Raw genomic sequence first — 20,849 nt, 5'->3', positions numbered from 1 at the left:
GTCGGGGGGTACAAAAAGAAGTACTGAATGGAAAGCGAAGGAGTTGAAGCGACTTATAGAAGCGTGTCAGCTAACGGACACGTGGAACAAAATTCACGGAAAATTACCTGGTTTTTCTTTTTATGCTCAGGGTCGTAGCGTACGTCTTGACCGAATGTATGTTTCAAATACGCTAAGTGAAAATGTCCTTAATTGTGAAGTGCTCCAAGTGGGAAGCCAAGACTGTTTTGTGACAGACCATAGTATGGTGGTAGTGACTTTTAAAAATGTGTCTGGCCAAGGAAGGCTACCGAGTCGGTGGCGACTCAATGTCAATTTGTTAAAAGATAAAGAAGCGGTGGAAGAAGTGAAGACATATTTGGAAGGGAAAGTTAAAGAAAGGAGCATCACATTGGATTGGTGGGACGAGACCAAAGCAGAGGTTAAGACGATTTTTCAAAAATGGGGGAGGAAAAGAGCTGTCGAAAAGAAACACGCCATTTGGTCCATACGATGGGGACTGCGATACCTGAGAAGCACCGGACTCGAAACAGTCGCTCAACAAGAAGCGTACAGAGAACTGCAGAGTGACTTGGGAGCCCTGTTGGTAAAAAGAGATTGGGACAGTGGAGAGATGAAGGGGCAGACAAGTCGACAGCTGATCACCAACAAGTTGCGCAGCAAACCCCAAGGAATGCATACACTCCTGGACAGAGAGGGGATCGAAAGGACGTCACAGGAAGAAATTGAGGACATTTGCATTCACTTTTACGAAGAACTTTACCGGTACAAAGACGTTGATGAAGGCCTCTGGGAGGAGATAGCACAGACGATCCCGAGGTTGGAAAATGGTGCGGAACTGTTGGGAAAAGAAATCACAACCGCTGAGTTGACAGCAGCTCTCCGACAGCTATCTGCAGGGAAAAGCCCGGGTTCCGACGGGTTGCCGTCAGAATTTTACAAAACCTTTTGGCCACAGCTGGGGAAAGCCTTCACCGAGATACTGAACGGGAGTCTAGAGAATGGTGTTTTCCCTTCGACAATGAGGCTCGGAATAGTGAAGTTGCTGTGCAAGAACGTGAGTCGAGCAAATGACTTAAAGGCATGGCGACCGCTCACGATAATGAACACAGACTACAAAATCGTTGCGAAGGTTCTGCAGATGCGACTGGCGCAGGCCATGCAAGCTTTAGTGTCACCGGTGCAGGCATGTGCGGTTCCAGGGAGAGGAATTCAGACGCACCTGAGCGCCCTGCGAGACTTGTGTGCAGTAACAAAAGAGAAAGACCTCGCCATGTTATTGATGAGCTTTGACCAGGAAAAGGCCTTTGACCTCGTAAGCCACCGGTACATGTTCTATATTTTAACAAGAATGGGACTCCCAGGAAAGTTTCTTAGATACGTAGAACTGCTGTACAGAGAAGCCATTAGTGCCATTGAAGTGAATGGGAAGACCACGCAAGTTTTCCACGTGAGGTCAGGAGTTCGACAGGGATGCCCACTATCACCGCTGTTGTACGTGCTGTGCATAGAGCCTTTGTTGCTTAAGCTGGCGTCAAGTCCGAGGATTGCACGGGTACCGCTTCCAGGCATCTTGGGAAGACCGACAATCTTTGCCTACGCTGATGATGTGACCATCTGTACAACGGAAGAACGCGCAGTTCAAGAGGCGCTACAGATCATGGAGCTCTACACCAAAGCATCAGGGGCAAGACTGAACAAAGAAAAGTCAACCATCCTACCGGTACATCGTCAGACGCTGCAGCAAGAGATAGCCGGAGTGCCAGTTGTTCAAGGAGCGAAGCTGTTGGGAGTCCAGTTCGACATGCGAGGACCGTCCGACGAATCCTGGAAGAAAGTCCGAAAAGAACTTGAGCGTATTCGAGACGATTACAATGGACAGCAAATGAGCTACGCAGAAAGAGCTGACATCATACAGAAGACAATGACGTCAAAGATCTGGTACTTGGGCACAGGCTTTCCTCCCAATAAGAAGACGGCGAAGCAACTGACCCGCACCATCATGTCATTGTTTTGGCAGGGGAAGCCTGAAAAAGTCAAAAGAGGGGTGATCCAGGGTCCGTTGGAAGGCGGTGGATTCCAAGTGCAAGACGTCAGACTTAAGTCTTTGGCCCTCTCAATTGTACAGATAGGAAAGACCCTAGAAGAAGATGAACACATAGCAAAACCTATCATGCTGTATGCCATGGGGACAGAGGCACGACTGTTTGGAGAGACGCTTGACAACACAAGACCGAAGGCGGAGAAACCCACCCCATTCTATGCAGAGGTAGCCAGGTACGCGCGAATTCTGCAGCGTTTTCTGCCAGAAGGGACCCTGCCATACTTGTCGACAAAGCAAGTCTATGAAGAGCTGTATAAAAGGTGCAAAATGCCAGATAATCCAGTGCAAGAAAGACAACACCGAAGACTGGTAGTGGCTAACGTTCTTGACGGAGACCGTGCAGACCTGGCCTGGGAACTGTCCCATAATGTCCTTTCAGTGAAAACGAGGCTCTTCCGTTTCCATTTTGTTCGCTCAAATCTGTGCGGGGTCTGCAATGGACTAGAAAACCACAGACACGTTTTCTATGAATGCGTGTTGGCAGCGGCGTTGTGGCGGAAAGTAGCCACCGTATTTCGCGTACCTCGCATAGAGTACGACACTGTGCTCTATTCAGACCCTCTGCCAGTGGCTGCTAATCGAGTCCCATCTTTCGCACTTCTCATGGGTGAGGTCAAGCATGAGATCTGGCGCTCCCGAAACAGGCGAGTGTATGGTGGTGGTGATGTGTGCCTGAGGACCTCACTCTTTAACATCCGGTTGCACTTGAGGGAGAAAATACAGCGAGAACTGGACTCTATGGAAGTGAGTGCTTTCAAGAAGAGGTGGAAGGGCCATTGGCTATTGTTTGTGAGATCAAACGGCAGAATAGTTGTCAAGTTTTAAATCTTTCAAGTGCATGAATTGCGAGAATTAGAGTGTGCATCGTTGAGTAGGAGCTGCTCCTGAGCCGGTCTAGTGTGGTGTATATGTAAATATGATGTATATGGTGTATATGTAAATATGATGTATATGGTGTATATGTAAATATGATGTATATGGTGTATATGTAAATATGATGTAAATAAGATGTACATGTGTTGTAAATAGGATGCAAATTTGGTGCACTTTTCCCAATAAAGTTTCGCCTTTTACTAAAGATCACCGTGGAGAGGGACAACACAATGAGCTTCTAGACAATTTTTGATAGGCCTAACCCGTTTGGGGAAGGCTACATCATTCAATTCAAAGAGAAAACATGCGTCCAGGTCGGACGTGTCCTGACCGGCCACACCCAGACCCCCAAGACAAGTCAAACAAGTGAAGGAAAAGAAAGAGAGAGAGACGGGACTCCACCACTTTGCCTCTCAAATGTTTGAAATAGGGCCTCCACGAACGTTGAAAATTCAGGACATATGCTCTGGTCTCCCTTCAAATCCCCGTATTGATCTTTCGCCTTTTACTAAAGATCACCGTGGAGGGGGACAACACAATGAGCTTCTAGACAATTTTTGATAGGCCTAACCCGTTTGGGGAAGGCTACATCATTCAATTCCAAGAGAAAACATGCGTCCAGGTCGGACGTGTCCTGACCGGCCACACCCAGACCCCCAAGACAAGTCAAACAAGTGAAGGAAAAGAAAGAGAGAGAGACGGGACTCCACCACTTTGCCTCTCAAATGTTTGAAATAGGGCCTCCACGAACGTTGAAAATTCAGGACATATGCTCTGGTCTCCCTTCAAATCCGCGTATTGATCTTTCGCCTTTTACTAAAGATCACCGTGGAGGGGGACAACACAATGAGCTTCTAGACAATTTTTGATAGGCCTAACCCGTTTGGGGAAGGCTACATCATTCAATTCCAAGAGAAAACATGCGTCCAGGTCGGACGTGTCCTGACCGGCCACACCCAGACCCCCAAGACAAGTCAAACAAGTGAAGGAAAAGAAAGAGAGAGAGACGGGACTCCACCACTTTGCCTCTCAAATGTTTGAAATAGGGCCTCCACGAACGTTGAAAATTCAGGACATATGCTCTGGTCTCCCTTCAAATCCGCGTATTGATCTTTCGCCTTTTACTAAAGATCACCGTGGAGGGGGACAACACAATGAGCTTCTAGACAATTTTTGATAGGCCTAACCCGTTTGGGGAAGGCTACATCATTCAATTCCAAGAGAAAACATGCGTCCAGGTCGGACGTGTCCTGACCGGCCACACCCAGACCCCCAAGACAAGTCAAACAAGTGAAGGAAAAGAAAGAGAGAGAGACGGGACTCCACCACTTTGCCTCTCAAATGTTTGAAATAGGGCCTCCACGAACGTTGAAAATTCAGGACATATGCTCTGGTCTCCCTTCAAATCCGCGTATTGATCTTTCGCCTTTTACTAAAGATCACCGTGGAGGGGGACAACACAATGAGCTTCTAGACAATTTTTGATAGGCCTAACCCGTTTGGGGAAGGCTACATCATTCAATTCCAAGAGAAAACATGCGTCCAGGTCGGACGTGTCCTGACCGGCCACACCCAGACCCCCAAGACAAGTCAAACAAGTGAAGGAAAAGAAAGAGAGAGAGACGGGACTCCACCACTTTGCCTCTCAAATGTTTGAAATAGGGCCTCCACGAACGTTGAAAATTCAGGACATATGCTCTGGTCTCCCTTCAAATCCGCGTATTGATCTTTCGCCTTTTACTAAAGATCACCGTGGAGGGGGACAACACAATGAGCTTCTAGACAATTTTTGATAGGCCTAACCCGTTTGGGGAAGGCTACATCATTCAATTCAAAGAGAAAACATGCGTCCAGGTCGGACGTGTCCTGACCGGCCACACCCAGACCCCCAAGACAAGTCAAACAAGTGAAGGAAAAGAAAGAGAGAGAGACGGGACTCCACCACTTTGCCTCTCAAATGTTTGAAATAGGGCCTCCACGAACGTTGAAAATTCAGGACATATGCTCTGGTCTCCCTTCAAATCCGCGTATTGATCTTTCGCCTTTTACTAAAGATCACCGTGGAGAGGGACAACACAATGAGCTTCTAGACAATTTTTGATAGGCCTAACCCGTTTGGGGAAGGCTACATCATTCAATTCAAAGAGAAAACATGCGTCCAGGTCGGACGTGTCCTGACCGGCCACACCCAGACCCCCAAGACAAGTCAAACAAGTGAAGGAAAAGAAAGAGAGAGAGACGGGACTCCACCACTTTGCCTCTCAAATGTTTGAAATAGGGCCTCCACGAACGTTGAAAATTCAGGACATATGCTCTGGTCTCCCTTCAAATCCGCGTATTGATCTTTCGCCTTTTACTAAAGATCACCGTGGAGGGGGACAACACAATGAGCTTCTAGACAATTTTTGATAGGCCTAACCCGTTTGGGGAAGGCTACATCATTCAATTCAAAGAGAAAACATGCGTCCAGGTCGGACGTGTCCTGACCGGCCACACCCAGACCCCCAAGACAAGTCAAACAAGTGAAGGAAAAGAAAGAGAGAGAGACGGGACTCCACCACTTTGCCTCTCAAATGTTTGAAATAGGGCCTCCACGAACGTTGAAAATTCAGGACATATGCTCTGGTCTCCCTTCAAATCCGCGTATTGATCTTTCGCCTTTTACTAAAGATCACCGTGGAGGGGGACAACACAATGAGCTTCTAGACAATTTTTGATAGGCCTAACCCGTTTGGGGAAGGCTACATCATTCAATTCCAAGAGAAAACATGCGTCCAGGTCGGACGTGTCCTGACCGGCCACACCCAGACCCCCAAGACAAGTCAAACAAGTGAAGGAAAAGAAAGAGAGAGAGACGGGACTCCACCACTTTGCCTCTCAAATGTTTGAAATAGGGCCTCCACGAACGTTGAAAATTCAGGACATATGCTCTGGTCTCCCTTCAAATCCGCGTATTGATCTTTCGCCTTTTACTAAAGATCACCGTGGAGGGGGACAACACAATGAGCTTCTAGACAATTTTTGATAGGCCTAACCCGTTTGGGGAAGGCTACATCATTCAATTCAAAGAGAAAACATGCGTCCAGGTCGGACGTGTCCTGACCGGCCACACCCAGACCCCCAAGACAAGTCAAACAAGTGAAGGAAAAGAAAGAGAGAGAGACGGGACTCCACCACTTTGCCTCTCAAATGTTTGAAATAGGGCCTCCACGAACGTTGAAAATTCAGGACATATGCTCTGGTCTCCCTTCAAATCCGCGTATTGATCTTTCGCCTTTTACTAAAGATCACCGTGGAGGGGGACAACACAATGAGCTTCTAGACAATTTTTGATAGGCCTAACCCGTTTGGGGAAGGCTACATCATTCAATTCAAAGAGAAAACATGCGTCCAGGTCGGACGTGTCCTGACCGGCCACACCCAGACCCCCAAGACAAGTCAAACAAGTGAAGGAAAAGAAAGAGAGAGAGACGGGACTCCACCACTTTGCCTCTCAAATGTTTGAAATAGGGCCTCCACGAACGTTGAAAATTCAGGACATATGCTCTGGTCTCCCTTCAAATCCGCGTATTGATCTTTCGCCTTTTACTAAAGATCACCGTGGAGGGGGACAACACAATGAGCTTCTAGACAATTTTTGATAGGCCTAACCCGTTTGGGGAAGGCTACATCATTCAATTCAAAGAGAAAACATGCGTCCAGGTCGGACGTGTCCTGACCGGCCACACCCAGACCCCCAAGACAAGTCAAACAAGTGAAGGAAAAGAAAGAGAGAGAGACGGGACTCCACCACTTTGCCTCTCAAATGTTTGAAATAGGGCCTCCACGAACGTTGAAAATTCAGGACATATGCTCTGGTCTCCCTTCAAATCCGCGTATTGATCTTTCGCCTTTTACTAAAGATCACCGTGGAGGGGGACAACACAATGAGCTTCTAGACAATTTTTGATAGGCCTAACCCGTTTGGGGAAGGCTACATCATTCAATTCAAAGAGAAAACATGCGTCCAGGTCGGACGTGTCCTGACCGGCCACACCCAGACCCCCAAGACAAGTCAAACAAGTGAAGGAAAAGAAAGAGAGAGAGACGGGACTCCACCACTTTGCCTCTCAAATGTTTGAAATAGGGCCTCCACGAACGTTGAAAATTCAGGACATATGCTCTGGTCTCCCTTCAAATCCGCGTATTGATCTTTCGCCTTTTACTAAAGATCACCGTGGAGGGGGACAACACAATGAGCTTCTAGACAATTTTTGATAGGCCTAACCCGTTTGGGGAAGGCTACATCATTCAATTCCAAGAGAAAACATGCGTCCAGGTCGGACGTGTCCTGACCGGCCACACCCAGACCCCCAAGACAAGTCAAACAAGTGAAGGAAAAGAAAGAGAGAGAGACGGGACTCCACCACTTTGCCTCTCAAATGTTTGAAATAGGGCCTCCACGAACGTTGAAAATTCAGGACATATGCTCTGGTCTCCCTTCAAATCCGCGTATTGATCTTTCGCCTTTTACTAAAGATCACCGTGGAGGGGGACAACACAATGAGCTTCTAGACAATTTTTGATAGGCCTAACCCGTTTGGGGAAGGCTACATCATTCAATTCCAAGAGAAAACATGCGTCCAGGTCGGACGTGTCCTGACCGGCCACACCCAGACCCCCAAGACAAGTCAAACAAGTGAAGGAAAAGAAAGAGAGAGAGACGGGACTCCACCACTTTGCCTCTCAAATGTTTGAAATAGGGCCTCCACGAACGTTGAAAATTCAGGACATATGCTCTGGTCTCCCTTCAAATCCGCGTATTGATCTTTCGCCTTTTACTAAAGATCACCGTGGAGGGGGACAACACAATGAGCTTCTAGACAATTTTTGATAGGCCTAACCCGTTTGGGGAAGGCTACATCATTCAATTCCAAGAGAAAACATGCGTCCAGGTCGGACGTGTCCTGACCGGCCACACCCAGACCCCCAAGACAAGTCAAACAAGTGAAGGAAAAGAAAGAGAGAGAGACGGGACTCCACCACTTTGCCTCTCAAATGTTTGAAATAGGGCCTCCACGAACGTTGAAAATTCAGGACATATGCTCTGGTCTCCCTTCAAATCCGCGTATTGATCTTTCGCCTTTTACTAAAGATCACCGTGGAGGGGGACAACACAATGAGCTTCTAGACAATTTTTGATAGGCCTAACCCGTTTGGGGAAGGCTACATCATTCAATTCCAAGAGAAAACATGCGTCCAGGTCGGACGTGTCCTGACCGGCCACACCCAGACCCCCAAGACAAGTCAAACAAGTGAAGGAAAAGAAAGAGAGAGAGACGGGACTCCACCACTTTGCCTCTCAAATGTTTGAAATAGGGCCTCCACGAACGTTGAAAATTCAGGACATATGCTCTGGTCTCCCTTCAAATCCGCGTATTGATCTTTCGCCTTTTACTAAAGATCACCGTGGAGGGGGACAACACAATGAGCTTCTAGACAATTTTTGATAGGCCTAACCCGTTTGGGGAAGGCTACATCATTCAATTCAAAGAGAAAACATGCGTCCAGGTCGGACGTGTCCTGACCGGCCACACCCAGACCCCCAAGACAAGTCAAACAAGTGAAGGAAAAGAAAGAGAGAGAGACGGGACTCCACCACTTTGCCTCTCAAATGTTTGAAATAGGGCCTCCACGAACGTTGAAAATTCAGGACATATGCTCTGGTCTCCCTTCAAATCCGCGTATTGATCTTTCGCCTTTTACTAAAGATCACCGTGGAGGGGGACAACACAATGAGCTTCTAGACAATTTTTGATAGGCCTAACCCGTTTGGGGAAGGCTACATCATTCAATTCAAAGAGAAAACATGCGTCCAGGTCGGACGTGTCCTGACCGGCCACACCCAGACCCCCAAGACAAGTCAAACAAGTGAAGGAAAAGAAAGAGAGAGAGACGGGACTCCACCACTTTGCCTCTCAAATGTTTGAAATAGGGCCTCCACGAACGTTGAAAATTCAGGACATATGCTCTGGTCTCCCTTCAAATCCGCGTATTGATCTTTCGCCTTTTACTAAAGATCACCGTGGAGGGGGACAACACAATGAGCTTCTAGACAATTTTTGATAGGCCTAACCCGTTTGGGGAAGGCTACATCATTCAATTCAAAGAGAAAACATGCGTCCAGGTCGGACGTGTCCTGACCGGCCACACCCAGACCCCCAAGACAAGTCAAACAAGTGAAGGAAAAGAAAGAGAGAGAGACGGGACTCCACCACTTTGCCTCTCAAATGTTTGAAATAGGGCCTCCACGAACGTTGAAAATTCAGGACATATGCTCTGGTCTCCCTTCAAATCCGCGTATTGATCTTTCGCCTTTTACTAAAGATCACCGTGGAGGGGGACAACACAATGAGCTTCTAGACAATTTTTGATAGGCCTAACCCGTTTGGGGAAGGCTACATCATTCAATTCCAAGAGAAAACATGCGTCCAGGTCGGACGTGTCCTGACCGGCCACACCCAGACCCCCAAGACAAGTCAAACAAGTGAAGGAAAAGAAAGAGAGAGAGACGGGACTCCACCACTTTGCCTCTCAAATGTTTGAAATAGGGCCTCCACGAACGTTGAAAATTCAGGACATATGCTCTGGTCTCCCTTCAAATCCGCGTATTGATCTTTCGCCTTTTACTAAAGATCACCGTGGAGGGGGACAACACAATGAGCTTCTAGACAATTTTTGATAGGCCTAACCCGTTTGGGGAAGGCTACATCATTCAATTCAAAGAGAAAACATGCGTCCAGGTCGGACGTGTCCTGACCGGCCACACCCAGACCCCCAAGACAAGTCAAACAAGTGAAGGAAAAGAAAGAGAGAGAGACGGGACTCCACCACTTTGCCTCTCAAATGTTTGAAATAGGGCCTCCACGAACGTTGAAAATTCAGGACATATGCTCTGGTCTCCCTTCAAATCCGCGTATTGATCTTTCGCCTTTTACTAAAGATCACCGTGGAGGGGGACAACACAATGAGCTTCTAGACAATTTTTGATAGGCCTAACCCGTTTGGGGAAGGCTACATCATTCAATTCAAAGAGAAAACATGCGTCCAGGTCGGACGTGTCCTGACCGGCCACACCCAGACCCCCAAGACAAGTCAAACAAGTGAAGGAAAAGAAAGAGAGAGAGACGGGACTCCACCACTTTGCCTCTCAAATGTTTGAAATAGGGCCTCCACGAACGTTGAAAATTCAGGACATATGCTCTGGTCTCCCTTCAAATCCGCGTATTGATCTTTCGCCTTTTACTAAAGATCACCGTGGAGGGGGACAACACAATGAGCTTCTAGACAATTTTTGATAGGCCTAACCCGTTTGGGGAAGGCTACATCATTCAATTCAAAGAGAAAACATGCGTCCAGGTCGGACGTGTCCTGACCGGCCACACCCAGACCCCCAAGACAAGTCAAACAAGTGAAGGAAAAGAAAGAGAGAGAGACGGGACTCCACCACTTTGCCTCTCAAATGTTTGAAATAGGGCCTCCACGAACGTTGAAAATTCAGGACATATGCTCTGGTCTCCCTTCAAATCCGCGTATTGATCTTTCGCCTTTTACTAAAGATCACCGTGGAGGGGGACAACACAATGAGCTTCTAGACAATTTTTGATAGGCCTAACCCGTTTGGGGAAGGCTACATCATTCAATTCAAAGAGAAAACATGCGTCCAGGTCGGACGTGTCCTGACCGGCCACACCCAGACCCCCAAGACAAGTCAAACAAGTGAAGGAAAAGAAAGAGAGAGAGACGGGACTCCACCACTTTGCCTCTCAAATGTTTGAAATAGGGCCTCCACGAACGTTGAAAATTCAGGACATATGCTCTGGTCTCCCTTCAAATCCGCGTATTGATCTTTCGCCTTTTACTAAAGATCACCGTGGAGGGGGACAACACAATGAGCTTCTAGACAATTTTTGATAGGCCTAACCCGTTTGGGGAAGGCTACATCATTCAATTCAAAGAGAAAACATGCGTCCAGGTCGGACGTGTCCTGACCGGCCACACCCAGACCCCCAAGACAAGTCAAACAAGTGAAGGAAAAGAAAGAGAGAGAGACGGGACTCCACCACTTTGCCTCTCAAATGTTTGAAATAGGGCCTCCACGAACGTTGAAAATTCAGGACATATGCTCTGGTCTCCCTTCAAATCCGCGTATTGATCTTTCGCCTTTTACTAAAGATCACCGTGGAGGGGGACAACACAATGAGCTTCTAGACAATTTTTGATAGGCCTAACCCGTTTGGGGAAGGCTACATCATTCAATTCAAAGAGAAAACATGCGTCCAGGTCGGACGTGTCCTGACCGGCCACACCCAGACCCCCAAGACAAGTCAAACAAGTGAAGGAAAAGAAAGAGAGAGAGACGGGACTCCACCACTTTGCCTCTCAAATGTTTGAAATAGGGCCTCCACGAACGTTGAAAATTCAGGACATATGCTCTGGTCTCCCTTCAAATCCGCGTATTGATCTTTCGCCTTTTACTAAAGATCACCGTGGAGGGGGACAACACAATGAGCTTCTAGACAATTTTTGATAGGCCTAACCCGTTTGGGGAAGGCTACATCATTCAATTCAAAGAGAAAACATGCGTCCAGGTCGGACGTGTCCTGACCGGCCACACCCAGACCCCCAAGACAAGTCAAACAAGTGAAGGAAAAGAAAGAGAGAGAGACGGGACTCCACCACTTTGCCTCTCAAATGTTTGAAATAGGGCCTCCACGAACGTTGAAAATTCAGGACATATGCTCTGGTCTCCCTTCAAATCCGCGTATTGATCTTTCGCCTTTTACTAAAGATCACCGTGGAGGGGGACAACACAATGAGCTTCTAGACAATTTTTGATAGGCCTAACCCGTTTGGGGAAGGCTACATCATTCAATTCCAAGAGAAAACATGCGTCCAGGTCGGACGTGTCCTGACCGGCCACACCCAGACCCCCAAGACAAGTCAAACAAGTGAAGGAAAAGAAAGAGAGAGAGACGGGACTCCACCACTTTGCCTCTCAAATGTTTGAAATAGGGCCTCCACGAACGTTGAAAATTCAGGACATATGCTCTGGTCTCCCTTCAAATCCGCGTATTGATCTTTCGCCTTTTACTAAAGATCACCGTGGAGGGGGACAACACAATGAGCTTCTAGACAATTTTTGATAGGCCTAACCCGTTTGGGGAAGGCTACATCATTCAATTCAAAGAGAAAACATGCGTCCAGGTCGGACGTGTCCTGACCGGCCACACCCAGACCCCCAAGACAAGTCAAACAAGTGAAGGAAAAGAAAGAGAGAGAGACGGGACTCCACCACTTTGCCTCTCAAATGTTTGAAATAGGGCCTCCACGAACGTTGAAAATTCAGGACATATGCTCTGGTCTCCCTTCAAATCCGCGTATTGATCTTTCGCCTTTTACTAAAGATCACCGTGGAGGGGGACAACACAATGAGCTTCTAGACAATTTTTGATAGGCCTAACCCGTTTGGGGAAGGCTACATCATTCAATTCAAAGAGAAAACATGCGTCCAGGTCGGACGTGTCCTGACCGGCCACACCCAGACCCCCAAGACAAGTCAAACAAGTGAAGGAAAAGAAAGAGAGAGAGACGGGACTCCACCACTTTGCCTCTCAAATGTTTGAAATAGGGCCTCCACGAACGTTGAAAATTCAGGACATATGCTCTGGTCTCCCTTCAAATCCGCGTATTGATCTTTCGCCTTTTACTAAAGATCACCGTGGAGGGGGACAACACAATGAGCTTCTAGACAATTTTTGATAGGCCTAACCCGTTTGGGGAAGGCTACATCATTCAATTCAAAGAGAAAACATGCGTCCAGGTCGGACGTGTCCTGACCGGCCACACCCAGACCCCCAAGACAAGTCAAACAAGTGAAGGAAAAGAAAGAGAGAGAGACGGGACTCCACCACTTTGCCTCTCAAATGTTTGAAATAGGGCCTCCACGAACGTTGAAAATTCAGGACATATGCTCTGGTCTCCCTTCAAATCCGCGTATTGATCTTTCGCCTTTTACTAAAGATCACCGTGGAGGGGGACAACACAATGAGCTTCTAGACAATTTTTGATAGGCCTAACCCGTTTGGGGAAGGCTACATCATTCAATTCAAAGAGAAAACATGCGTCCAGGTCGGACGTGTCCTGACCGGCCACACCCAGACCCCCAAGACAAGTCAAACAAGTGAAGGAAAAGAAAGAGAGAGAGACGGGACTCCACCACTTTGCCTCTCAAATGTTTGAAATAGGGCCTCCACGAACGTTGAAAATTCAGGACATATGCTCTGGTCTCCCTTCAAATCCGCGTATTGATCTTTCGCCTTTTACTAAAGATCACCGTGGAGGGGGACAACACAATGAGCTTCTAGACAATTTTTGATAGGCCTAACCCGTTTGGGGAAGGCTACATCATTCAATTCAAAGAGAAAACATGCGTCCAGGTCGGACGTGTCCTGACCGGCCACACCCAGACCCCCAAGACAAGTCAAACAAGTGAAGGAAAAGAAAGAGAGAGAGACGGGACTCCACCACTTTGCCTCTCAAATGTTTGAAATAGGGCCTCCACGAACGTTGAAAATTCAGGACATATGCTCTGGTCTCCCTTCAAATCCGCGTATTGATCTTTCGCCTTTTACTAAAGATCACCGTGGAGGGGGACAACACAATGAGCTTCTAGACAATTTTTGATAGGCCTAACCCGTTTGGGGAAGGCTACATCATTCAATTCAAAGAGAAAACATGCGTCCAGGTCGGACGTGTCCTGACCGGCCACACCCAGACCCCCAAGACAAGTCAAACAAGTGAAGGAAAAGAAAGAGAGAGAGACGGGACTCCACCACTTTGCCTCTCAAATGTTTGAAATAGGGCCTCCACGAACGTTGAAAATTCAGGACATATGCTCTGGTCTCCCTTCAAATCCGCGTATTGATCTTTCGCCTTTTACTAAAGATCACCGTGGAGGGGGACAACACAATGAGCTTCTAGACAATTTTTGATAGGCCTAACCCGTTTGGGGAAGGCTACATCATTCAATTCCAAGAGAAAACATGCGTCCAGGTCGGACGTGTCCTGACCGGCCACACCCAGACCCCCAAGACAAGTCAAACAAGTGAAGGAAAAGAAAGAGAGAGAGACGGGACTCCACCACTTTGCCTCTCAAATGTTTGAAATAGGGCCTCCACGAACGTTGAAAATTCAGGACATATGCTCTGGTCTCCCTTCAAATCCGCGTATTGATCTTTCGCCTTTTACTAAAGATCACCGTGGAGGGGGACAACACAATGAGCTTCTAGACAATTTTTGATAGGCCTAACCCGTTTGGGGAAGGCTACATCATTCAATTCCAAGAGAAAACATGCGTCCAGGTCGGACGTGTCCTGACCGGCCACACCCAGACCCCCAAGACAAGTCAAACAAGTGAAGGAAAAGAAAGAGAGAGAGACGGGACTCCACCACTTTGCCTCTCAAATGTTTGAAATAGGGCCTCCACGAACGTTGAAAATTCAGGACATATGCTCTGGTCTCCCTTCAAATCCGCGTATTGATCTTTCGCCTTTTACTAAAGATCACCGTGGAGGGGGACAACACAATGAGCTTCTAGACAATTTTTGATAGGCCTAACCCGTTTGGGGAAGGCTACATCATTCAATTCCAAGAGAAAACATGCGTCCAGGTCGGACGTGTCCTGACCGGCCACACCCAGACCCCCAAGACAAGTCAAACAAGTGAAGGAAAAGAAAGAGAGAGAGACGGGACTCCACCACTTTGCCTCTCAAATGTTTGAAATAGGGCCTCCACGAACGTTGAAAATTCAGGACATATGCTCTGGTCTCCCTTCAAATCCGCGTATTGATCTTTCGCCTTTTACTAAAGATCACCGTGGAGGGGGACAACACAATGAGCTTCTAGACAATTTTTGATAGGCCTAACCCGTTTGGGGAAGGCTACATCATTCAATTCCAAGAGAAAACATGCGTCCAGGTCGGACGTGTCCTGACCGGCCACACCCAGACCCCAAGACAAGTCAAACAAGTGAAGGAAAAGAAAGAGAGAGAGACGGGACTCCACCACTTTGCCTCTCAAATGTTTGAAATAGGGCCTCCACGAACGTTGAAAATTCAGGACATATGCTCTGGTCTCCCTTCAAATCCGCGTATTGATCTTTCGCCTTTTACTAAAGATCACCGTGGAGGGGGACAACACAATGAGCTTCTAGACAATTTTTGATAGGCCTAACCCGTTTGGGGAAGGCTACATCATTCAATTCAAAGAGAAAACATGCGTCCAGGTCGGACGTGTCCTGACCGGCCACACCCAGACCCCCAAGACAAGTCAAACAAGTGAAGGAAAAGAAAGAGAGAGAGACGGGACTCCACCACTTTGCCTCTCAAATGTTTGAAATAGGGCCTCCACGAACGTTGAAAATTAGGACATATGCTCTGGTCTCCCTTCAAATCCGCGTATTGATCTTTCGCCTTTTACTAAAGATCACCGTGGAGGGGGACAACACAATGAGCTTCTAGACAATTTTTGATAGGCCTAACCCGTTTGGGGAAGGCTACATCATTCAATTCAAGAGAAAACATGCGTCCAGGTCGGACGTGTCCTGACCGGCCACACCCAGACCCCAAGACAAGTCAAACAAATAAGGAAAAGAAAGAAGAGAGAGACAGGGACTCCACCACTTTGCCTCTCAATGTTTGAAATAGGGCGTCGACGAACGTTGAAAATTAGGACATATGCTCTGGTCTCCCTTCAAATCCGCGTATTGATCTTTCGCCTTTTACTAAAGATCACCGTGGAGGGGGACAACACAATGAGCTTCTAGACAATTTTTGATAGGCCTAACCCGTTTGGGGAAGGCTACATCATTCAATTCAAAGAGAAAACATGCGTCCAGGTCGGACGTGTCCTGACCAGCCACACCCCCTGCCCAAACAGAAAAAACAAATAGAGGAAAAGAAAGAAAGAGAGAGCAGGACTCCACCACTTTGCCTCTCATATGTTTGAAATAGGGCGTCGGCGAACGTTGAAAATTTAGGACATATGCTCTGGTCTCCCTTCAAATCCGCGTATTGATCTTTCGCCTTTTTTTTTCGACGACGACGACGACGATCTGAACGGACGTGTTGTCATTGTGCTCCTGTTCGATTTTCGATAATTTTCGAGTTTTAGTGGGCTTTTAGGACCCAAGCCCGTGTTTTCGTCTTCCTGAAGGTCCCGGTATCGGGGGGCCGCTTCGTGTCAAGGACGGAAGATGGCCAACCGCCGCCCTATCAATCGGGAATTCAGTTTTGACTTGGAGGTAGATCGAGAGGTACGTATGTCTCAAGTACTACAAGGGCTGCTGAAGGCAGTAGGGAAGGAGGCGAGGGGTGTCAACCCTTTCGGCGGTGGAAAGTTTGTAGTGACTACAACTACGAAGAATGCGGCTGAGGCCCTCCTGAGGTCAGGAGAACTGGAAGTTGCTGGAAAGATGTATCCGTTGGTTCCACTAGCCAGCATTACGACATTGGTGACGGTCCACTTTTTACCTGTGGAAGTACCCAACGACGACCTCAGAGAGGTAATGGGAAAGTACGGGAAAGTGCTTTCAGTCAAGAGGGAGTACTTCCGAGAAGCCCCGAGCGTGGAAAAAGGAAGTCGACGAGTCATCCTCGAGATGAAGACGGAGGTGCCAAACTACATCCAAGTGGATGGTTTCCAGGTAATGTGCATTTACGCCAACATGAAAAAGGCGTGCAGGCGCTGTGGAGAGACCGGCCACTTTTCGTTCAACTGCCGGACACCGCAGTGCAAGAGGTGCGGTGACTACGGGCACATCGCGGCCGGCTGTACAGCACTTTGCAAGAAGTGCGGAGAAGACCACGCGACAACATCGTGCACGGTAAATACCTACGCAAGTGTTACCACGACTGCGACTGGGCAGACGGACGTACCCGGGGACGAACCGATGGACAAAGTTATTGTCGCTATGGTAGAAGGCGCTGCAGAGAACGCAGAGAAGTCTGAAGAGGCAGTGGTGAGGGACTGGTCAACTGAGGTGGACTCAACTGCAGATGCAAACGTCCCGCTTCTCAACACAGAGGACGAGAAAAACACCGAAGATGCGGAGGAAATGCCGACGAAAGAAAGTCCCGTAGAGGAAGGCGCAAGTGAGACGGAAGCGAATCACAACATTTCGAGGTCGTCTTCAGAAGGTACTATGGTCACTGAAAATCGAGGGACACAGGACACCGCGGACTCTGAGGGCGACTCGGACAGCGAAATGGATGCAGCCGGTGCCACTTTGAAAAGGGGACCGCCGTCGTCTGAGACTGCTGAGACTGCGACGCTGCCACAAAAGACGGGAGGTCATCTGCCTGGTCAACTCGGGGAGCTGCCCAGCAGAGGAAGAGGAATTGTGAAGAAGCAAAAAAGGACTTAAGTTCGTCATAATGTGGCAAGTAAGGAACAAAGTGTTTGGTGTTTCACTTTATTTGGTAACCTTCGCGGTAGCAACGTTAAATTGCAGGGGTTTAAGAACAGTGCGAAAACAGGAAGTTGTGAAGGAACTCGGCGTAAAGTTAAAACTTGATGTTATTTGTCTTCAAGAAACGCATTTTTGCGATACGAAAGACGTTGTAAATTTTGAAAGAAACACGGGATGGAGGTCTGTGCACAGTTTTGGATGCAGACGGGCAAGGGGAGTCGCTATTTGCTTGTCCCCGAGCTATCGAGGAGTGATAAGAAGATACACCAGAGACGATGAGGGGCGTGTGGCAGTTGCTGATATAGAATGCGATGGCAAAGAGTACAAGATTGTCTGTGTTTATGCCCCGTTGATAATGGGCCCCGGAATGATTTCTTTAGAAGCCTGGATTCCTTCATGCTGGGTTCGAGGAATGTCGTTATTGTCGGCGATTTTAACTGTGTTGTTGATCAAGTGTATGATGTGTCGGGGGGTACAAAAAGAAGTACTGAATGGAAAGCGAAGGAGTTGAAGCGACTTATAGAAGCGTGTCAGCTAACGGACACGTGGAACAAAATTCACGGAAAATTACCTGGTTTTTCTTTTTATGCTCAGGGTCGTAGCGTACGTCTTGACCGAATGTATGTTTCAAATACGCTAAGTGAAAATGTCCTTAATTGTGAAGTGCTCCAAGTGGGAAGCCAAGACTGTTTTGTGACAGACCATAGTATGGTGGTAGTGACTTTTAAAAATGTGTCTGGCCAAGGAAGGCTACCGAGTCGGTGGCGACTCAATGTCAATTTGTTAAAAGATAAAGAAGCGGTGGAAGAAGTGAAGACATATTTGGAAGGGAAAGTTAAAGAAAGGAGCATCACATTGGATTGGTGGGACGAGACCAAAGCAGAGGTTAAGACGATTTTTCAAAAATGGGGGAGGAAAAGAGCTGTCGAAAAGAAACACGCCATTTGGTCCATACGATGGGGACTGCGATACCTGAGAAGCACCGGACTCGAAACAGTCGCTCAACAAGAAGCGTACAGAGAACTGCAGAGTGACTTGGGAGCCCTGTTGGTAAAAAGAGATTGGGACAGTGGAGAGATGAAGGGGCAGACAAGTCGACAGCTGATCACCAACAAGTTGCGCAGCAAACCCCAAGGAATGCATACACTCCTGGACAGAGAGGGGATCGAAAGGACGTCACAGGAAGAAATTGAGGACATTTGCATTCACTTTTACGAAGAACTTTACCGGTACAAAGACGTTGATGAAGGCCTCTGGGAGGAGATAGCACAGACGATCCCGAGGTTGGAAAATGGTGCGGAACTGTTGGGAAAGAAATCACAACCGCTGAGTTGACAGCAGCTCTCCGACAGCTATCTGCAGGGAAAAGCCCGGGTTCCGACGGGTTGCCGTCGAATTTTACAAAACCTTTTGGCCACAGCTGGGGAAAGTCTTCACCGAGATACTGAACGGGAGTCTAGAGAATGGTGTTTTCCCTTCGACAATGAGGCTCGGAATAGTGAAGTTGCTGTGCAAGAACGTGAGTCGAGCAAATGACTTAAAGGCATGGCGACCGCTCACGATAATGAACACAGACTACAAAATCGTTGCGAAGGTTCTGCAGATGCGACTGGCGCAGGTCATGCAAGCTTTAGTGTCACCGGTGCAGGCATGTGCGGTTCCAGGGAGAGGAATTCAGACGCACCTGAGCGCCCTGCGAGACTTGTGTGCAGTAACAAAAGAGAAAGACCTCGCCATGTTATTGATGAGCTTTGACCAGGAAAAGGCCTTTGACCTCGTAAGCCACCGGTACATGTTCTATATTTTAACAAGAATGGGACTCCCAGAAAGTTTCTTAGATACGTAGAACTGCTGTACAGAGAAGCCATTAGTGCCATTGAAGTGAATGGGAAGACCACGCAAGTTTTCCACGTGAGGTCAGGAGTTCGACAGGGATGCCCACTATCACCGCTGTTGTACGTGCTGTGCATAGAGCCTTTGTTGCTTAAGCTGGCGTCAAGTCCGAGGATTGCACGGGTACCGCTTCCAGGCATCTTGGGAAGACCGACAATCTTTGCCTACGCTGATGATGTGACCATCTGTACAACGGAAGAACGCGCAGTTCAAGAGGCGCTACAGATCATGGAGCTCTACACGAAAGCATCAGGGGCAAGACTGAACAAAGAAAAGTCAACCATCCTACCGGTACATCGTCAGACGCTGCAGCAAGAGATAGCCGGAGTACCAGTTGTTCAAGGAGCGAAGTTGTTGGGAGTCCAGTTCGACATGCGAGGACCGTCCGACGAATCCTGGAAGAAAGTCCGAAAAGAACTTGAGCGTATTCGAGACGATTACAATGGACAGCAAATGAGCTACGAAGAAAGAGCTGACATCATACAGAAGACAATGACGTCAAAGATCTGGTACTTGGGCACAGGCTTTCCTCCCAATAAGAAGACGGCGAAGCAACTGACCCGCACCATCATGTCATTGTTTTGGCAGGGGAAGCCTGAAAAAGTCAAAAGAGGGGTGATCCAGGGTCCGTTGGAAGGCGGTGGATTCCAAGTGCAAGACGTCAGACTTAAGTCTTTGGCCCTCTCAATTGTACAGATAGGAAAGACCCTAGAAGAAGATGAACACATAGCAAAGCCTATCATGCTGTATGCCATGGGGACAGAGGCACGACTGTTTGGAGAGACGCTTGACAACACAAGACCGAAGGCGGAGAAACCCACCCCATTCTATGCAGAGGTAGCCAGGTACGCGCGAATTCTGCAGCGTTTTCTGCCAGAAGGGACCCTGCCATACTTGTCGACAAAGCAAGTCTATGAAGAGCTGTATAAAAGGTGCAAAATGCCAGATAATCCAGTGCAAGAAAGACAACACCGAAGACTGGTAGTGGCTAACGTTCTTGACGGAGACCGTGCAGACCTGGCCTGGGAACTGTCCCATAATGTCCTTTCAGTGAAGACGAGGCTCTTCCGTTTCCATTTTGTTCGCTCAAATCTGTGCGGGGTCTGCAATGGACTAGAAAACCACAGACACGTTTTCTATGAATGCGTGTTGGCAGCGGCGTTGTGGCGGAAAGTAGCCACCGTATTTCGCGTACCTCGCATAGAGTACGACACTGTGCTCTATTCAGACCCTCTGCCAGTGGCTGCTAATCGAGTCCCATCTTTCGCACTTCTCATGGGCGAGGTCAAGCATGAGATCTGGCGCTCCCGAAACAGGCGAGTGTATGGTGGTGGTGATGTGTGCCTGAGGACCTCACTCTTTAACATCCGGTTGCACTTGAGGGAGAAAATACAGCGAGAACTGGACTCTATGGAAGTGAGTGCTTTCAAGAAGAGGTGGAAGGGTCATTGGCTATTGTTTGTGAGATCA

The 20,849-nt window shown here is 48.0% G+C and overlaps 41 non-coding genes across 41 annotated transcripts; all 41 read left to right on the top strand.

Annotated features, from left to right (window-relative positions):
* The first annotated feature begins 3,438 nt into the window (after positions 1-3,438).
* On the top strand, positions 3,439-3,560 carry LOC135379532 (U5 spliceosomal RNA). Its single transcript, XR_010419018.1, has one exon. It is a non-coding gene; the product is annotated as a U5 spliceosomal RNA (small nuclear RNA).
* Positions 3,561-3,746: 186 nt separating this feature from the next.
* On the top strand, positions 3,747-3,868 carry LOC135379703 (U5 spliceosomal RNA). Its single transcript, XR_010419163.1, has one exon. It is a non-coding gene; the product is annotated as a U5 spliceosomal RNA (small nuclear RNA).
* A 186-nt stretch (positions 3,869-4,054) lies between these two features.
* On the top strand, positions 4,055-4,176 carry LOC135379702 (U5 spliceosomal RNA). The gene has a single exon (XR_010419162.1). It is a non-coding gene; the product is annotated as a U5 spliceosomal RNA (small nuclear RNA).
* Positions 4,177-4,362: 186 nt separating this feature from the next.
* On the top strand, positions 4,363-4,484 carry LOC135379700 (U5 spliceosomal RNA). The gene has a single exon (XR_010419160.1). It is a non-coding gene; the product is annotated as a U5 spliceosomal RNA (small nuclear RNA).
* Positions 4,485-4,670: 186 nt separating this feature from the next.
* Positions 4,671-4,792, top strand: LOC135379699 (U5 spliceosomal RNA). Its single transcript, XR_010419159.1, has one exon. It is a non-coding gene; the product is annotated as a U5 spliceosomal RNA (small nuclear RNA).
* Positions 4,793-4,978: 186 nt separating this feature from the next.
* LOC135379381 (U5 spliceosomal RNA) lies at positions 4,979-5,100 on the top strand. Its single transcript, XR_010418878.1, has one exon. It is a non-coding gene; the product is annotated as a U5 spliceosomal RNA (small nuclear RNA).
* Positions 5,101-5,286: 186 nt separating this feature from the next.
* LOC135379698 (U5 spliceosomal RNA) lies at positions 5,287-5,408 on the top strand. Its single transcript, XR_010419158.1, has one exon. It is a non-coding gene; the product is annotated as a U5 spliceosomal RNA (small nuclear RNA).
* A 186-nt stretch (positions 5,409-5,594) lies between these two features.
* Positions 5,595-5,716, top strand: LOC135379697 (U5 spliceosomal RNA). The gene has a single exon (XR_010419157.1). It is a non-coding gene; the product is annotated as a U5 spliceosomal RNA (small nuclear RNA).
* A 186-nt stretch (positions 5,717-5,902) lies between these two features.
* Positions 5,903-6,024, top strand: LOC135379696 (U5 spliceosomal RNA). Its single transcript, XR_010419156.1, has one exon. It is a non-coding gene; the product is annotated as a U5 spliceosomal RNA (small nuclear RNA).
* Positions 6,025-6,210: 186 nt separating this feature from the next.
* On the top strand, positions 6,211-6,332 carry LOC135379695 (U5 spliceosomal RNA). The gene has a single exon (XR_010419155.1). It is a non-coding gene; the product is annotated as a U5 spliceosomal RNA (small nuclear RNA).
* Positions 6,333-6,518: 186 nt separating this feature from the next.
* LOC135379693 (U5 spliceosomal RNA) lies at positions 6,519-6,640 on the top strand. Its single transcript, XR_010419154.1, has one exon. It is a non-coding gene; the product is annotated as a U5 spliceosomal RNA (small nuclear RNA).
* A 186-nt stretch (positions 6,641-6,826) lies between these two features.
* LOC135379692 (U5 spliceosomal RNA) lies at positions 6,827-6,948 on the top strand. The gene has a single exon (XR_010419153.1). It is a non-coding gene; the product is annotated as a U5 spliceosomal RNA (small nuclear RNA).
* Positions 6,949-7,134: 186 nt separating this feature from the next.
* LOC135379691 (U5 spliceosomal RNA) lies at positions 7,135-7,256 on the top strand. Its single transcript, XR_010419152.1, has one exon. It is a non-coding gene; the product is annotated as a U5 spliceosomal RNA (small nuclear RNA).
* Positions 7,257-7,442: 186 nt separating this feature from the next.
* LOC135379690 (U5 spliceosomal RNA) lies at positions 7,443-7,564 on the top strand. The gene has a single exon (XR_010419151.1). It is a non-coding gene; the product is annotated as a U5 spliceosomal RNA (small nuclear RNA).
* A 186-nt stretch (positions 7,565-7,750) lies between these two features.
* On the top strand, positions 7,751-7,872 carry LOC135379688 (U5 spliceosomal RNA). The gene has a single exon (XR_010419149.1). It is a non-coding gene; the product is annotated as a U5 spliceosomal RNA (small nuclear RNA).
* A 186-nt stretch (positions 7,873-8,058) lies between these two features.
* On the top strand, positions 8,059-8,180 carry LOC135379687 (U5 spliceosomal RNA). Its single transcript, XR_010419148.1, has one exon. It is a non-coding gene; the product is annotated as a U5 spliceosomal RNA (small nuclear RNA).
* Positions 8,181-8,366: 186 nt separating this feature from the next.
* On the top strand, positions 8,367-8,488 carry LOC135379686 (U5 spliceosomal RNA). The gene has a single exon (XR_010419147.1). It is a non-coding gene; the product is annotated as a U5 spliceosomal RNA (small nuclear RNA).
* Positions 8,489-8,674: 186 nt separating this feature from the next.
* Positions 8,675-8,796, top strand: LOC135379685 (U5 spliceosomal RNA). Its single transcript, XR_010419146.1, has one exon. It is a non-coding gene; the product is annotated as a U5 spliceosomal RNA (small nuclear RNA).
* A 186-nt stretch (positions 8,797-8,982) lies between these two features.
* LOC135379684 (U5 spliceosomal RNA) lies at positions 8,983-9,104 on the top strand. The gene has a single exon (XR_010419145.1). It is a non-coding gene; the product is annotated as a U5 spliceosomal RNA (small nuclear RNA).
* Positions 9,105-9,290: 186 nt separating this feature from the next.
* LOC135379683 (U5 spliceosomal RNA) lies at positions 9,291-9,412 on the top strand. The gene has a single exon (XR_010419144.1). It is a non-coding gene; the product is annotated as a U5 spliceosomal RNA (small nuclear RNA).
* Positions 9,413-9,598: 186 nt separating this feature from the next.
* On the top strand, positions 9,599-9,720 carry LOC135379682 (U5 spliceosomal RNA). Its single transcript, XR_010419143.1, has one exon. It is a non-coding gene; the product is annotated as a U5 spliceosomal RNA (small nuclear RNA).
* A 186-nt stretch (positions 9,721-9,906) lies between these two features.
* LOC135379681 (U5 spliceosomal RNA) lies at positions 9,907-10,028 on the top strand. Its single transcript, XR_010419142.1, has one exon. It is a non-coding gene; the product is annotated as a U5 spliceosomal RNA (small nuclear RNA).
* A 186-nt stretch (positions 10,029-10,214) lies between these two features.
* On the top strand, positions 10,215-10,336 carry LOC135379680 (U5 spliceosomal RNA). The gene has a single exon (XR_010419141.1). It is a non-coding gene; the product is annotated as a U5 spliceosomal RNA (small nuclear RNA).
* Positions 10,337-10,522: 186 nt separating this feature from the next.
* On the top strand, positions 10,523-10,644 carry LOC135379679 (U5 spliceosomal RNA). Its single transcript, XR_010419140.1, has one exon. It is a non-coding gene; the product is annotated as a U5 spliceosomal RNA (small nuclear RNA).
* A 186-nt stretch (positions 10,645-10,830) lies between these two features.
* Positions 10,831-10,952, top strand: LOC135379676 (U5 spliceosomal RNA). Its single transcript, XR_010419138.1, has one exon. It is a non-coding gene; the product is annotated as a U5 spliceosomal RNA (small nuclear RNA).
* A 186-nt stretch (positions 10,953-11,138) lies between these two features.
* LOC135379675 (U5 spliceosomal RNA) lies at positions 11,139-11,260 on the top strand. The gene has a single exon (XR_010419137.1). It is a non-coding gene; the product is annotated as a U5 spliceosomal RNA (small nuclear RNA).
* Positions 11,261-11,446: 186 nt separating this feature from the next.
* LOC135379674 (U5 spliceosomal RNA) lies at positions 11,447-11,568 on the top strand. Its single transcript, XR_010419136.1, has one exon. It is a non-coding gene; the product is annotated as a U5 spliceosomal RNA (small nuclear RNA).
* A 186-nt stretch (positions 11,569-11,754) lies between these two features.
* LOC135379673 (U5 spliceosomal RNA) lies at positions 11,755-11,876 on the top strand. The gene has a single exon (XR_010419135.1). It is a non-coding gene; the product is annotated as a U5 spliceosomal RNA (small nuclear RNA).
* A 186-nt stretch (positions 11,877-12,062) lies between these two features.
* Positions 12,063-12,184, top strand: LOC135379672 (U5 spliceosomal RNA). The gene has a single exon (XR_010419134.1). It is a non-coding gene; the product is annotated as a U5 spliceosomal RNA (small nuclear RNA).
* A 186-nt stretch (positions 12,185-12,370) lies between these two features.
* LOC135379670 (U5 spliceosomal RNA) lies at positions 12,371-12,492 on the top strand. The gene has a single exon (XR_010419132.1). It is a non-coding gene; the product is annotated as a U5 spliceosomal RNA (small nuclear RNA).
* Positions 12,493-12,678: 186 nt separating this feature from the next.
* On the top strand, positions 12,679-12,800 carry LOC135379658 (U5 spliceosomal RNA). The gene has a single exon (XR_010419123.1). It is a non-coding gene; the product is annotated as a U5 spliceosomal RNA (small nuclear RNA).
* A 186-nt stretch (positions 12,801-12,986) lies between these two features.
* Positions 12,987-13,108, top strand: LOC135379647 (U5 spliceosomal RNA). Its single transcript, XR_010419112.1, has one exon. It is a non-coding gene; the product is annotated as a U5 spliceosomal RNA (small nuclear RNA).
* A 186-nt stretch (positions 13,109-13,294) lies between these two features.
* LOC135379635 (U5 spliceosomal RNA) lies at positions 13,295-13,416 on the top strand. The gene has a single exon (XR_010419108.1). It is a non-coding gene; the product is annotated as a U5 spliceosomal RNA (small nuclear RNA).
* Positions 13,417-13,602: 186 nt separating this feature from the next.
* On the top strand, positions 13,603-13,724 carry LOC135379624 (U5 spliceosomal RNA). Its single transcript, XR_010419102.1, has one exon. It is a non-coding gene; the product is annotated as a U5 spliceosomal RNA (small nuclear RNA).
* A 186-nt stretch (positions 13,725-13,910) lies between these two features.
* On the top strand, positions 13,911-14,032 carry LOC135379612 (U5 spliceosomal RNA). The gene has a single exon (XR_010419093.1). It is a non-coding gene; the product is annotated as a U5 spliceosomal RNA (small nuclear RNA).
* A 186-nt stretch (positions 14,033-14,218) lies between these two features.
* LOC135379601 (U5 spliceosomal RNA) lies at positions 14,219-14,340 on the top strand. The gene has a single exon (XR_010419083.1). It is a non-coding gene; the product is annotated as a U5 spliceosomal RNA (small nuclear RNA).
* Positions 14,341-14,526: 186 nt separating this feature from the next.
* Positions 14,527-14,648, top strand: LOC135379589 (U5 spliceosomal RNA). Its single transcript, XR_010419073.1, has one exon. It is a non-coding gene; the product is annotated as a U5 spliceosomal RNA (small nuclear RNA).
* A 186-nt stretch (positions 14,649-14,834) lies between these two features.
* On the top strand, positions 14,835-14,956 carry LOC135379577 (U5 spliceosomal RNA). Its single transcript, XR_010419062.1, has one exon. It is a non-coding gene; the product is annotated as a U5 spliceosomal RNA (small nuclear RNA).
* A 185-nt stretch (positions 14,957-15,141) lies between these two features.
* LOC135379566 (U5 spliceosomal RNA) lies at positions 15,142-15,263 on the top strand. The gene has a single exon (XR_010419051.1). It is a non-coding gene; the product is annotated as a U5 spliceosomal RNA (small nuclear RNA).
* Positions 15,264-15,448: 185 nt separating this feature from the next.
* Positions 15,449-15,570, top strand: LOC135379555 (U5 spliceosomal RNA). The gene has a single exon (XR_010419040.1). It is a non-coding gene; the product is annotated as a U5 spliceosomal RNA (small nuclear RNA).
* Positions 15,571-15,753: 183 nt separating this feature from the next.
* Positions 15,754-15,875, top strand: LOC135379544 (U5 spliceosomal RNA). Its single transcript, XR_010419029.1, has one exon. It is a non-coding gene; the product is annotated as a U5 spliceosomal RNA (small nuclear RNA).
* Positions 15,876-20,849: the final 4,974 nt, after the last annotated feature.

Source organism: Ornithodoros turicata, chromosome 1 (genome assembly GCF_037126465.1).
Source record: "Ornithodoros turicata isolate Travis chromosome 1, ASM3712646v1, whole genome shotgun sequence".
In the NCBI taxonomy this organism is placed as follows: Eukaryota; Metazoa; Arthropoda; class Arachnida; order Ixodida; family Argasidae; genus Ornithodoros; species Ornithodoros turicata.
This window is presented reverse-complemented; position numbering and strand designations above follow the sequence as displayed.